The sequence below is a fragment of the Macrobrachium rosenbergii genome, chromosome 55 (genome assembly GCF_040412425.1).
Source record: "Macrobrachium rosenbergii isolate ZJJX-2024 chromosome 55, ASM4041242v1, whole genome shotgun sequence".
In the NCBI taxonomy this organism is placed as follows: Eukaryota; Metazoa; Arthropoda; class Malacostraca; order Decapoda; family Palaemonidae; genus Macrobrachium; species Macrobrachium rosenbergii.
In genome coordinates, this window is record NC_089795.1 from 63,584,238 (window position 1) to 63,599,373 (window position 15,136).

Consider the following 15,136-nt stretch of genomic DNA (forward strand, 5'->3'; position numbering starts at 1 on the left):
AGAAGAAAGCTAATAAAATATATCTGAAGGGAAACCTAGGAGGAAAACTGAGACTAGAGCAGAGTGGAACGCCTCTTCAAGAAAAGGGAGAACTATTAATTACGAATAGGAAATTCACGAACATAAACATCTCGCAGAAGGAGGTTTACAAGTAGAGGCGCCGGTAGCCAACTTACAAGAGAAGGTAAGTGAGGGGGGAGGGGGACGGGGAGTGAGGGCAGGGGGGAAGCGCCTCTCGTAAGGTGCACATGGCTTGTCCTCTGGAGTAAACAGACAAGGGGAAATGGAACTTTAAGTGTGTGCCAAGCATGTGGGAAGAAAGGGGAAAAAAGAGAATGAGGATTAAAGGGAAAAAAGGGCTTCAACTGACAGACTGTGAGTGTGTGTGTATGCATGTACGTGTGTGTGCGTGTTAAGAGTGTGTTTACTGTATGCGCATACGTGTGTGTATGTCCAACGTGCGAAGAGGGGAGGGTTACGTGGAAGTCTGCTGCTCAGTACGGTGTTGCCTCTACCCTCAGCCGGGCGAGTGGTGGTGAAAGCGGGAGGATTCTCTTTGACAATCTCCCTCCACTCTCCCTCCTCGTCCCCTCCTCACTCCCTCAACACACACATACACACACACAAAATAACTATTAGTAGAAGAAAAGGATACGTCGACAACCCTCCACTTTTTTTTTCTTTCTCTCGACCGGATGGTGTGTTTGTGTGTCTTTTGAGTGTTCTAGCGAAATTTTGTTACGCATTTAATTACCCTCACCACCAATCATAATACTAGAAAGCAAAGAGTGAAAAGCAAGACTTCGCACAATACCAACTAACCTGAGGTCTTCGATATACGCAGCCACTGCCGCTCTACAAGTGTCCGTTGTGCGAATATCACGAGCGCGTAGCCACGGAGCGGAGACAGCACAGAGAACGATTTTGAAGGGAAGTTTCAGACTCGTTTTAGGGCAGTTTGCGGTCTTTACTGACCATTTCTCATTCTGGAATACGTTGATGGCGGGTGAAAGGTCATGCCACTGATTCAGGTCAAGGTGTGGATGGTAGTTTTGTGAATAGAAAAATAAGTGCATAAACCCCGAGGGCAGTGTTGTGTAGTTCCTCCCCAAACCTGTCTCGCACGTACTTTATCCTTAAACCGGAAGGCCTTGGTCCTTCCAAACGATGGTCATTTACGATCCTTTATGTCCTAAATAAACCCAATCGACGACAGTCAAAACTACTCTGTGATATTTGCTATTGTGAATTAAGTGGTGTCACGTTGAACTGTACAGGTATTATGACGCCAAGGTCATGTATAATATTGCATACACCTGTCTAATAGATATTTTTTTCTGAAATAATACCAACTTTAACCCTAAAAAGAGATGTACATCACGAAGAACGTTTTCTAGGAAAATATTTATAACTTCTATGACTAGTTTCAGAAACGATAATTCTAAAAGAAATAAAAAAAAAATTTATTGATTTTGCTAGCAATTTTCTGGTACAACGATTCTAAATTTTCTCATTCAAACAGAGCTTGAAATTAAACTGAAAACAATATACGTAATTCATAAGAATTATTATATTAAGAATCAAATATCAAAATTTTATTTATTTTTCCACTTTCTGTCAAAAGCTTTGGAAAATATAAAGAGCCAATCTAAAAATTCCCCGTTATCAAGAAAGGAAAACTTAACATGTAAGGTAAAAAAAAGAAAGTGTCATCACAAAATACCAAAAAAGGCAAAGGAAAAGTAAAGGCCTACGAAGTAATGCGCAGCAATTTTTCGGAAACAATTATGCACCGATGATGTGTAAACATCTGGCACGATCAACATATATTACTATGAAGCAAATAAAAATGTCTTAGTTTGCAAAGGAAAAAATAAGATAAGGGTACCGGTGCGCCATTTCCGTGACTGAATACGAAAAAAGTGATCGTCAACATGAAGCTGCAAGGAAAATAGCACTGGAATAAACAACCAGCCTCAACAGTTCCCAGACAGCATCTTCTCTTCACCTCAAAACAATAAGGTAAGTTCAACATTAATATGGTCAAAGCGGCATCAAATTTCACCTGGGTCTTAACACGGCCGGACGTCAGAGCGCCCCATTGGAGGCCTTTGACAAAGACCATGACAGTGTTAATGGTATCACTTCAATACAATTGGTTTCTCTTTTTCTCTGAATGTTTTTCCTAAGAATGAACTGAGTGAGACTTATATAGACGTGACCTGTCGTGCGTTTGTAAGGTGTGAAATGTTGATCTCGGTCTCGCTGTGCATAATGAATGATTGCGCGGTGTCGGGCGATTTCCACATGGGCAAATCTGGGTCACAAGTGCTGACAAAAAAAAATTATGGAAACCCAACCGAAAAAGCAAGATGCATTTTATCATGTTTACTAACCATAATCTTCCCTCACGCCACCTAATCAGTTCAACATTTCACTAAACAAATATCTATGAGAAAAGAAGTCTTTAGAAATAAAAAAAAATGTTTTTATTACCAAGAAAAAGATTAACAAGTAAAACAATGAAATATCAATGGCAAGCTGATAGCAATATCATTTAAACTAGAGAAAAATAAGACAGGTTGAGACTGGAAATTTAGTGCTATCTTCCCCCGAGTCTCTGTTTCCCTCAAAAAATAACATGTTTGAGTATAAATGTGCATGCATGGAACTATAACAGTTAACGTTATGTGTATGATAAGAAAAGTAAATGCGTGAGAAGAGTGACTTCCCAAGGCTTACTGTATAGCTAATTTGTCGAGAAGTTATCCATTGCAGGTCACTGAAAAACCCATTTATCAACCTGACATCCCCTGACCATCATCACAACGTAACTTTAAATTGCTCCCCCACCAAAAAAAAAAAAATTTCATTGATTCAATGTAATGTGGTATGATGAGGAAATAAAAGTACGTGTGTACGGAAAACGTTGAACTAAGATGCTGCAAAGCATCAAATCTGTGAAATGCAGTAGTTGTCAGGACAAAGGAGGAAATTAAGAAATATAAAATCCTTGTTGACAAACAAGTTTATCTGAACAAAAAAGGCAAGGCAAGAGTTTTTCGTAAATCCTTTATTTGATAGCTCCTCGATAAGATAACTAGCTGGTGCCAAATATAATCCAGTTACGTGATGATGAACATTACTCTGAAAACTTACAATTAAACTTCTAGTCACAACCGGAATAGATGAACTACCACAGGCGAAGCCTTTTCCTTTGTCTGGAAGTGGCACTTACCGGAAGAAAGGTCCTTAACTCAATGACTGAAGTCTGGGCTTCCCAGTGGAATCCTTACTATCATACTCTCTAAATGTAATGTACTACCAGAAATAACAACAAGGTCTTTCATTTACAGAGAATCAATTGCAATCGCTCACATCATTCCCGAGTGATTAGACGGAGATGAACAAAGAGCTGCATGCACCACAAGACAAGTTATCTCTGTTAATTAAACATCGGTAATGCCATGCAACGGCATAAACACCATTTTATTCTTTCTAGTTAAAACCTGAGAGAGTGATGACGCGGTATGATCTCGGGTTCATTTCGCTTGCCCTTCATAGCAAGTGAAGGAAGGCCCTTTGTTCGCTCTGCTCTCAAGGTTGAAAAGGATGGAAAAGAATTTATAGCTCGCACCTTTATCTCTCCTTTACTCTGGACATGAGGTTTCTTAGCCACATAAGGGTTACGGCAAAGGGTACCCTAGCTTATCCATGTTAAAGGTAGCCAACGGTTATTGATAAATAAAATGAAACAACACTCAAGTTCTTACAACTGTGATATATATATATATAATATATATATATATATATATATATATATATATATATATATATATATATATATATATATATATATACACACACACACACTTCATCATATGAGGACAGGGAATCACAAGTTGATGACGGTAATACAAATTATTCCCAATGTTTCGCAATACCTTATCGCATCATCAGGGTTTCTACAATAAAAAGTGTGTATAATATTAAATTTGAGTGTGTGTGTGCGTCTAAATGCTCTACGCTAATTAACGGCTGCAGGTTTGTGTTGGGCAGTTCCTCAGCGACTTGGCCTTCGCTGGGCGCTCTCGTGTCCCCTAAGGGGCGCGATGTGGCCTGTGGTTTGGGCCGTGCTGTCTGGTCCCTGTTGGATCGCGCAGTTCTTCTCCTGCTGGAGGGGAGTATATATGATCCGACTCTTGTTGAATATTCAGGGTCGGTTTCTGGATAGCGATATTTACTGCTTCGGCTATTAAGAGGCGACCGTAGTTATCCTCTGTGTACGACCTGGGCGCCTTCTGTCAATGTAGAGATGGCTTCCTGTCGTGAACATTTAGTATATAATGTTGATGAATGGCCCCTTGATATCTGTGAGCCAGCATACGTCTCCGAAGGGTCATTGTAGTGTGCCCGATGTAGTTTTAGCTGTGAGAATTACACATCTCCTCTGGACAAGTAAAACTGTAAACTACATTCGTGCACATCACACACACACACACACACACACACACACACACACACACACACATATATATATATATATATATATATATATATATATATATATATATATATATATATATATATAATATAACCAACCTAAAATGGAATACACGCAGGCCTCTGTGCTACGATGGTCAGGACGGGTCTATTTCAGCTTCAGCAAATGAATCTGAATTCGACAAATTGATGTATGTATGAGCAGGGATACACTTGTTATTGATCGAAAGGTTAAGAGTAACTTCACTCGGACATCGTGTGTGTGTGTGTGTGTGTGTGTGTGTGTGCGTGTGTGTGTGGGTTTAAATCTTGCCTCGGACGCCAGGGGTCTTCATTTGTTTCTCCACTTGGTTTTATGGCTTTGCAGTGAAAATCTTATTCTAAACAAGTAAGGAAATCGAGAGGCTAAGATGTCATTGTAGCTATTGCAACTACATGTGTAAGTGATAAAACATATAGGTCTCTCTCTCTCTCTCTCTATCAATCTACTTTTCTATCAGATACGAAATAAAGCATATGCTCTCTCTCTCTCTCTCTCTCTCTCTCTCTCTCTCTCTCTCTCTCTCTCTCTCTCTCTCTCTCTATATATATATATATATATATATATATATATATATATATTTTGGTTTTAGTTCCCTTGCTGGAATGTATAAATTTAAGTCTTTTAATAAATTCTATAAATGTTATAGTCTTTCTTTCTATATAGTTCTAGTACTTGTTACACTCACGCACACAAACACACACACATGTACTTGTGTATATAAATATATATATATATATATATATATATATATATATATATATATATATATATATATATATATATATATAATATATATATACGTATATAAATACTGCGATGTATTCATATATGCTATTAATTAACGGAATATGATTAATAAATATTTAGCATTAACCACATACATTTTTATATACCGTTTCCTTTCCATAACTGCATTTCTAATACTTTTTTTATCCATTCTCAAATATTTTTTTAAAACAATTATTCAGTTCTATAGATAATTAGTTCACGGCATTTCGGCTCGTCCCATAAGAACGGAATTTTATAATGATAACAATGATATTAACAGTTCAGACACTCCAAGGCCGCTCTCCTCGAAACAAAGATATAAATAGAAATGTCATCAAAGGTAATATTTCGACAGGCATGCACAAAGATGCAACCGCTCACGCACATAAAAATACGCAGTAAATACATATGTAAATAGAGAAATATTTGCTTGCAGACAATTGACACGCATATAAAAGTAGGAAAAGGATGCAGAGAAAGAAGAAGAAGAAGAAGATATATATTATATACATATATATATATATATATATATATATATATATATATATATATATACATATATATATATATATATATATACATACATATACATATATATATACATATATATATATATATATATATATATATATATATATATATATATATATATATATATATATATATATATATATATATGCTAGACACTAATATGCATGTAGATGCGTATTTATGGATGCATATTCTTAATAATGCTGGCGTTCTATTCTTTTGTGAGCCTGGTTTGTGAGCATTCTTCTGTTAGTGCAGCTCGCAATCAGCGCTGTCTCTGGCCCCGAAAGATGACTGACTCTTTCGCTTTCAGGCTTGTTTGCCGCTCTGCCGCCATGCCAATCAGGCTTTATTATTAAACCGCGTCTCGTGGTCACTTTTTCGCTCTCCGTTTCTCTCCTCCCCTCGGATAATCTCGTTAATACGCGACTCGGCTTTTTATGGGTCTGCCTATTAGCCCTGTAACATATATATAAATATATACATATATATGCATTTATATAAATACATACATACATACAGTACATGCATACATATATATATATATATATATTAATATATATTAATATATATATATATATATATATATATATATATATATATATATATATATATATATATATATATATACATAAGATATATATAAACACACGCACACACATATATAAAAAATATATGCCATACTTAAGTATGTATATGCGTCTGTGCGTGTGTGATTTTGCCCCCGAGAGCTGGTGGCTTGAATTTTGAGATTTGGTTAATAATCATATGCCCACATGCCTGCTGGTTTCGGTCCCCTGCAGCTAACTAACTGTCAGGTACATAATTCACGACTTTTGTTACCAGAAGCACAACGGGACTTTCGGTATGTTCCTAAATCAATCTACCAGGCTCTTTCGCTACTGACGTGAATATTATTGCATCTTATAAACAGAAATTTCAATTCTATATATATATATATATATATATATATATATATATATATATATATATATATTTATTTATACATATGTATATATATTTACGCACATATAAATATGTATGTTTATATTTGTATATGCATATATATTTATACATATACATATGCATATATATGTATTTGTATATATTTATATATATCATATATACATATACATACATATATATGTATATATATGTATGTATATGTATATATATATATATATATATATATATGTATATGTGTATGTGTTTGCATGTATGTATGTATGCAGTATGCATGTATGAATTTGACTTAGGTGCTTTAACATCAGTGTAGCAGAAACGAACCGCTTAAGCATTTCCCCTTATGCATAAGTGCGTAGTTACACGAAATGCATATATCTGCAAGCAGAAATATTTCTATCTGGTATCTTTGTTATCACTGTTATCAATATACTCGTTCCTTTAGATTTGGAAAATGAAAAATATTTTATTCCATTTGAAGAGATATCGGTTCATATTAAGCTAGACTCTACTTTTATTTATTCCTTCTCTTTTACTTTTATAGTTTGGTTACACGTGGATATCACTTTATTCGCCCCCTTAGCTTTTTCATAAAATAAATCAACCTTCACTAAGAATTTCACACTGCCGTAATTAAATTGTATATAAAAAATCTATAATTATATCAGTAAACTGTATTATTTGTAAAAGATAAAAATATTTACCTTTTATAAATAATACACTTTTCTTATATAATTTCGGATTCTTAATCTACATAAAATCATTCTTCGGTTCATTTTTCATCTTCTAAATAATATTCTCCCCAAAACAGAACAAAATACACGAAAAGCGCCTGTTTCACCGGTGATGACTCTAAAGTGAAATAAACCTTCAATGATCTTATAATGACAACTCAGTAAGGACTAGCTTCCTCTTATTTTCCTATTAAAAAAAAAAAATCGATGAGACGGGCCCCCTGATGTCTCTCTGCACCCCGGGACCGAAGAAAACATCCTGATACGTTAAGGCTAATCACGGATGCCGCATAAGAGAATAGTCGCCAATCTGGCAAAACAAACATCGATTGATGGAACACAAATATATTTCTAGGCATTCCGGATTGGATCAGCATGGACTGTTGAAACATTATCTCTGACTCCGTGCTTCCTGTGTGGCAGTCTAATGGAAGTGGCGACTTGATTTGGTCCCAATTCATTCACCCACGAATGCACCCCCAGTGCTCCCCAACGATTTCTTTTCAGTAAGAACGCAAGGAGTGCGAGTACCTTCCTCGCACTCTTTCTCTCTTTTCTTTCTTCAACACGATTATGTTTATAGGTATAACCTTTTTCATTTTTAATTTGGTCGATCTCAGTGCAAGGCCCAAACGCTTAATCATCTCGTACTCTCTCAATATAATTATTTGTACGCATATTAAAGGTCCATCTAACATGGTGTGCACACAACTTATGCTATCTGACACGCCTCTCCTCTGTGCACCCCTCTTCAGCAAAACAGCACTCTGGGACTGGGACCAGGACTCTTTCAGCTGATAAATTTGACTTCGATACAGATCAAGCTTCGAAGGGTGGCAGTAACGCAAAATAGGTTTCCAGACTAACTGTTCCCTCTCAGTATTTCCCAATAGAATATTCTCTTTGGCATATGGCTGTTGTCAATTCCTAAAAGATGAGGTATCCAGCAAAGTTTTTTCAATTATATAGGTATAAATGTTGAACTTAGGAACGTAGGCATCTGTAAATGGGAATACTGACTATCCACGTTGCAAAGTCTGGGTCAGCAATTGCGGTAACACAACATGAAGAGACAGATAAAGCTAAAAAAAGAAAAGGTATACGCACCTATGAAAACATAACACAAAAAAGAAAATGTTACCATGGAAAAGAGACAAGAGGCCAGGCTTATATGTTGATACTACAATTTTATATATATATATATATATATATATATATATATATATATATATATTATTAGTATATATATATATATATATATATATATATATATATATATATATATATATATATATATATATATATATATATATGGTAGCGTGGTCTAGTGGCTATCACTCTTATCTCACTAACAAAAGCCAGAACTCGACCTCAGCAGAGGGAGGAAGAGAGTAGTACAATGAGTACTCTTAGTTATTCGACTGTGGTGGATGGCGACATGGATGGAGAAGGGTATGGGCTAGCAATCTCACCTAAAGAAAAACATTGCTGAGAATTGGAAATTTGACATCTACTAGAGATACTCTTTCTAAGAGAAAACAGACATGTTTCAAGGAAAATGTCTATATATTATATACACATATTATATATACTTACATACATATATATATATATATATATATATATATATATATATATATATATATATATATATATATATATATATATATATATATATATATATATATATATATATATATATATATATATATATATATATATATATATGTGTGTGTACATGACAAAGACAGAGTAAGAGAGATAAAAGCTTAACACGGCATTATGGAATGTATTCTCGGAATGAAGTTCTGAATCGATAAAAGGAGTAAATAATGATTGAGGCACATTATTCCTCCTGGAAAAACTTCGTTACCAGAAGCGAATGAGTTCATCAAGCTCATTACCGATTCATCTGACATTTTCAATAGTTTCAAAGGGCTAAAAGATAAACATATCCTGCGTCTCAATTTACGAAATTAATCTCATCAAACGCTGTTACCTTCTTTTTATATCGATGTCATCAGCTGCGTATGCAAGGACAATATATGCACGTATGACGTTAATGTTGCTATAACTGCATATGCAGGTATGAGTATATTTCTTCAGGCTTAACATTAGGCACTCAACATTATACAGACATTCATACATACATACATACATACATGTCTATGAAAAATTATAATCACTCCACTAACTGCCAGAATTCTAAGGAGGTACTATTTGGTAAAGATATTGTTAAAAGAAATATTATAGAAAAAGACCTGATAGCTTGATTCAACCACCTTTAACAGTGCCATCATAATCATGAATCATCTGATGTTTACTGCACCATAAAATTTCTATACTCGTCTAATTAGCGGTCACAAAATTATTTATCAGTACACCATAAACATTTCCTGCTGGTAAACGTAGTTTTTAAGGTATTATTTCCGAAATATTTTTCTTTATACCCCGTACAATAACTCTATGTTGGAAAATAATAATGAAAAATCAATTGAAATCACTAATGTTCCAGTATCACTGCCGTGTTAAACAAAATTTTTTTTCATTGCAGTTCATCCCTAAACAACATAATCTTTGTTTTCTTGCTTTTAAACTGAACATAGATTAGATGACTTGTTATTATTCTTCTCTACTCAAAATGGTGACATTTTCATGGGGTACTTCTTTAAGAGTTCTTTCTCCATTTAATGGCATGGCGATGTGTTCACAAAGGCAGTGTATCAGAGATTAACATTTTTGATTAAAGAACAGATAAATTTCTTACTGATAAATTTCTCACTGAAACATGTCTTATGCTTTCTCAATGACAATTATAAATTGGTAGACTCAATGACAATTATAAATTGGTAGACTCAATGACATATAAATTGGTAGACTTCAAGAGACATGGGATGCCTACCTTCCAGTTTTGTGGCAGGCGGGCGATTCACAAACGTTATTCTCTCATATACAAAATTCTTGAAGGCCTTATAAATAGATCTGGGACACAGAGCCGCCTTTCACAAAGTTCATAATGGTAAACGTGCTTGTGCTTGACTGTGGATATGTATGTAGTGTATAGTTTTTGTGTTTAAAAATATACAAAGGTATAAATCGATAAACAGGTAGAGAGAGAGAGAGAGACCTTCTCCTTCGATCAGGTGGCTTAAGGCGTTATCTTTTCGTCCTAAAGAGCGACTGTAAAGGGGATTATTTAATAGGTCTAAGGCCACCCCTTTTTCGCACAGTCTTGGTGGTGGGTACTCAACTCTTTATTTCGTGCATATATGTGTGTATATATATACATATATATATATATATAAATATTTACATGTATATATGTATGAATATATATATATATAATATTTACATATATGTATGTATGAATATATATATATATATATATATATGTATATATATATATATATATATATATATATATATATATATATATATATATATATATATATATGCAATGACTGGACACTGAATTTATTTAATAAAACGTAAAAGATTACTACATTTAACAACTAAAACAAATGACTTGCAATTGCATTACACCGGTCTAGAATATGGCAAAGCTTGGTTATTATTTACAGAGTCCATTAAGTAATGCCATTAATCCACCTCTGTCATATGGTCATAAGGAAAACACATTTCTTTAGGCCTGAGATGTGAACTGCTGAAAAGAATACAATGTTACAATCAAATAATATCTGAAATAGAAATAAGAAAACTTCTGTTGCAACTTTTATCTTTATAACGTGAAACGAATTCAGTGCCACCAAGTTAAGACCAACGTTTACGCAGATGAAAGTAAGAATCGAAAGCACAGATAAAAGTAAAAATAAAAAAAAAAGAAATGTTTATTTAAAACTTACAATGGTGTTTCATATTGCGTTCATTGTTTTTGGCCCACCGATGACCCCTGTACCTCGTACATTTGTTAACTCGTAACACGCCATGCGTAACGATTAATCTTCTAAATCGTGTTGTGATGAACGACCTCAAACTGTTTTCGAGACGCACTGAACGAAACATTAATTTATAATTCACTGTATTGTATTCAAGCAATTATCCAATAAACAAATCATGTTAGATTCTAAACTGAAAATGTTAACTTTTACAACGATGAACTCGCTTTCATTTACATTACACATGTGATATCAATGCACGGTGTACATTATATAATATATATATATATATATATATATATATATATATATATATATATATATATATATATATATATATATATATATATATATATATACACATAATACATATACATATATGTATATATATATATATATATATATATATATATATATTTATATATATATATATATATATATACATATACACTGATTTTTGCAACAATACCACAGATTGTACAGCATACTATTTGACAGAAATAACACAGTCTGACTTCAAGTCATTGCAACTGGAGTGTTGCAAAACAACCAGAGAGTTTGGACTGCTTACAGAGAACAAGGTTTCTACCACAACTGAATCTGGTATTTTTAGAGTAGAGCATAAGGCCATCAGCTCCGCATAGAATATTTCATGTATTCCTTAAACTGGTACACAACTGAAATCACACGAACATACGCGACTTGAATTTCGGCAACAGTATTGGGTAATTGGCTTAAATTTTTTGCTGTAGTATGCTGAAAAAGATTATGGAACGCACTTCTTTGACATCACCTCATTGACTGAGCATTACTTCGTAAGTTTCACAAACATTTTTCCGTTTACTCATCACATGAGAGCGTATGACATATAGATTAACAACAAGAAATCTCGACTTCCTTTATATATCAGGGTTTATTCCGTTTTCAAAACACTGCATTACGCTCGAACTTTGTGCATCTAAAAATAAAGTTTACATAATTCCACAGTGTGTGTACAATATATATATATATATATATATATATATATATATATATATATATATATATATATATATATATATATATATATACACATACATACATACACACATATATATATACTGTGCATATATATATATATATATATATATATATATATATATATATATTTGGTGGGGGATTTCTAAGAACAATTAACTTCCACTTGAGAAGCAAATCAAGTAATTTTATCACGACATGAAAACTTACACAACATTTGATCATTTTCATGCTGATGATTAAAGCACAGGTCATGAAAAAAAAAAACGAACGAGAATATTCTTTTTATCTTTAATATCTTTTGATGTCATAGAGAATTCTTGTAGACAACACGTTTTTTATGGAATATTTTCACGAGAATAGATTTGCTCTGACGACCATAATTTTGCAGGAAAATTATAACGAAAAATATTCCAGAGTATTCGCACATTTTCCTCCCAAAGAGAAAACTTGCTTTTCGTTCGTTATTATGTTCCTAGCTTTTCTCAATTGGACCGTATAAATGGTAACGCATTCGCGGCAGGAAACCGAACTCGTTTTCCAACATCAAAATCATATAACTATTTATATCCGAAAAGACTCAGGAATTTCTAAAATATATCTTGGCCGGGATGCTGACAACTTTTTTCTCGTTGTTCCCATAGATGCGACATGTCTCGCAAGCACATTTCGAAATGAAAGAAGCAAGTTTTCGGGATCAACTTTTATCTCTTCAAGCGCTGAACTATACTCAACGAGACTGACGACACAGTCGTTTCACTGGACCCTAAACTGGTCTTTTCGATGACAGCTTCTTCCCTCTAAAGTCCAGACTGTAAGAATCTCTTCTCGCCTCCGTTTTTATCAGTTACTAAAACTTCCTTTCCCTCGAGCAGCCGCTACATCGCTCCTTTCCCAGCTTAAGATTCGACCTTTGTTTTCTCTCTCCTTATCCATTTTTTATTATTTTATTTTTGGCCTAGATTTGTACTTTGCCCTTGCTAAAATAGGGTTTCTTTCCCTGTCCAATTCTTTATGTAACGTCAAAAGTCTTGTAATTAAAGTGTCTTTTTTATCAACAATCCTGCCTTGAAAAATTAAAAGAATGACGTTAAGGATTTTGTTAAACAAAATTCATTTTTCTTTGTTCGGGATAAAAGTTAATTTGGAAATTTGATAAGACACGATTACATCTAATAGCACATGGCACATTAGTTGGCAACTGAGTTTTGTTCTAAAATATTACTTCGGAAAGCAATCGTGCTGACATCTGTGGAGAAATATTGATGACCCTAAACCTGGTTGTTGTGCACATCTTGAAATATGTCACAACCCAGTTAGAAAAATATTTGGGGGGGAAAAAAATAGGAGAGGGTAAGCAGTTGAACAACACCAAGAGACCATAGACCGTTTTCTCTTACTGATGGGTTTAAAGCCTCCTTCGAACCAAAAGCATTATAATGGCAATCAATCATAAATACGTTCTGCATGTGGAATTTGTCTCGACATGAAACAAGTAAATAATGCGCCGAAGTTTCTTCGGTTCACTCGAGTTTTCTGTACAGCGTATAATGCTGTATGAAACTCTCAGCCACGGCCCGGTGGTGACCTGTGTTGTTGGCACTTATAGCGGTGCCAGACGCACGATCATGGCTAACTTTATCCTTAACTAAAATAAAATCTGCTGAGGCTAGAGGGCTGCAATTTGTTATGTTTGATGAATGGAGGGTGGATGATTAGCTTACCAATTTGCAGCCCTCTAGCCTTGGTAGTTATTAAGATCTGAGGACGGAAAGAAAAAGTGCGGACGGACAGACAAAGCCATCTCAAAAGTTTTCTTTTACAAAAAACTAAAACTGAGCCAAATCAGAATATGCGGTCCTAAAGGATAATACAGCTAATGGTGGGAATTAAAAAACTGGGGGAGAATACGGAACCTCACCTAAACTAATACCACTCATTGTCTCTAGGAGAGAGGCATTTCAGGTGACTGGAGGTTTTCTATTGACACAAAGCCAGTTTTAGATGACGAACCACTATTTCTTCCGAAGACGATCTGCAAAATAACTACATATGATAAATACTCTCCACTAAAAGGAATTTCGTCAAGAAGACAAGCAATGGAAGAATAACAATGAAACAATAATACAACAAAAGTAATAAAGCAAGTTCCATCATTCATAGAATTTTCATTTTGCCGATATAAGGAGCCATCATAAGAACAATGCACAGTTTTCTGACAGCATTTCAAACGGGAAAAATCATGAAGAAGGTGAATTTAGTATAAAACAGAACTAATCTCCACAATTAAATATGAGGAATTATCCTTAGCGGTAAGGGGACGATAAATTCAGACCTGAGTGGGAATAATGTACTAAAGGAAATTCAGTCTACGAGGAATTTAAGCCTGCACCTGGAAAATAGTCACAAGGAAATGTCCAATGGCAAATTTCTGCGCTACTGGGATTCACCTTTCGAGATAATTTCAGCCAAATGACATTTCCGACCATTAAAGGGAAATTGTAAGCAGAGGGAAAATTACGTTGAATGGGAAATGAAGCTGAAGGGAAATTGAGCAAAGGGGAAAATTCCATCACATGAAGAAACTGAGCTGAAGTGAATAATAAATTATAGAAGAATCAATAAAAAGACATTATCACGCATGAGGATTAGAATAAATGAAAATGGAATATAAATCTAAA

At 34.3% G+C, this 15,136-nt stretch overlaps 1 protein-coding gene across 7 annotated transcripts in view; it reads left to right on the forward strand.

Annotated features, from left to right (window-relative positions):
- Nucleotides 1-496: 496 nt before the first annotated feature.
- The window catches only part of LOC136835342 (potassium voltage-gated channel subfamily KQT member 1-like), a 924,117-nt gene continuing 909,477 nt past the window's right edge, over nt 497-15,136 (forward strand). For 5 of the 7 annotated variants that reach the window (XM_067098719.1, XM_067098718.1, XM_067098721.1 and 2 more), the window contains exon 1: nt 1,888-2,022. The gene's annotated coding sequence lies outside the window, so the exon portion shown is untranslated. Of the gene's footprint in view, nt 2,023-15,136 lie in introns of all 7 variants that reach the window. The other 2 variants (XM_067098724.1, XM_067098723.1) reach the window with 2 other exon arrangements.